General features: G+C 43.7%; 1 non-coding gene across 1 annotated transcript; it reads right to left on the bottom strand.

The window, feature by feature from the left end:
- Positions 1-161: 161 nt before the first annotated feature.
- On the bottom strand, positions 162-267 carry LOC144238882 (U6 spliceosomal RNA). The gene has a single exon (XR_013337246.1). It is a non-coding gene; the product is annotated as a U6 spliceosomal RNA (small nuclear RNA).
- Between the last annotated feature and the right edge of the window lie 484 nt (positions 268-751).

Here is a 751-nt window from a genome sequence, read left to right as displayed (position 1 = left end):
TCAAAACTTAGTAAGGGCCAGAAACACTCTTCCCATTTAATCATCTGAAAACCAGAGCCTACTCAGCCTGTGACCCACGGTCCTGTATTTGTTGACTCTGTTTTATGCAAAATACTTGAATTTTTTTCAGCATTTTATTTTACTTATGACTTCTNTTTTAAAAAAATATACAATGCTTCAAAATTTTGCGTGTCATCCTTGCACAGGGACCATGCTAGTCTTCTCTGTGTTGTTCCCATTGTAGTGCATGTGCTGCCAAGTGAGCACTACTTCTGACGACTTTTGGACCTACATTATTTAAACGTGCCTATTACTCATGAATGCCACTTCTATTTTTACTTTAAGAATTCGACCCCTGAGTTCTAATGTACTTACTATTCCAATTGTTGGGTTTAAATCCTTGAGCCGTGTAGATTTTATTTGGTGTCTCTACATATTCTCATCAGACAAACTTAATTACATGGTTGTTCCCTGAATGTAATACGATATTCACTATATATTAAGGGGTCATACAGCTCTTGCCAGAAGTGGATTTTACAAGGAAGGGGACAGATGGGCCTAGACGAGCCTTCCAGAGCCTGATAAAAGTCTGATAGAGCAAAGAATCCTTGCCAGGACACAGGACGGCTAGATGCACCCTATAGACCTGCCGTCGGCTCAAGGCTCCAGACTCAGCCTGAGCTGCAGGACGCTCGGCGCGATCTCGGGCCCGGCGCGTCCCTCACCAACGCCCGCGCGCGGAAGGGAAGAA

The sequence above is a fragment of the Crocuta crocuta genome, unplaced genomic scaffold (assembly GCF_008692635.1).
Source record: "Crocuta crocuta isolate KB4526 unplaced genomic scaffold, BGI_CrCroc_1.0 scaffold5639, whole genome shotgun sequence".
NCBI classification, from domain to species: Eukaryota; Metazoa; Chordata; class Mammalia; order Carnivora; family Hyaenidae; genus Crocuta; species Crocuta crocuta.
This window is presented reverse-complemented; position numbering and strand designations above follow the sequence as displayed.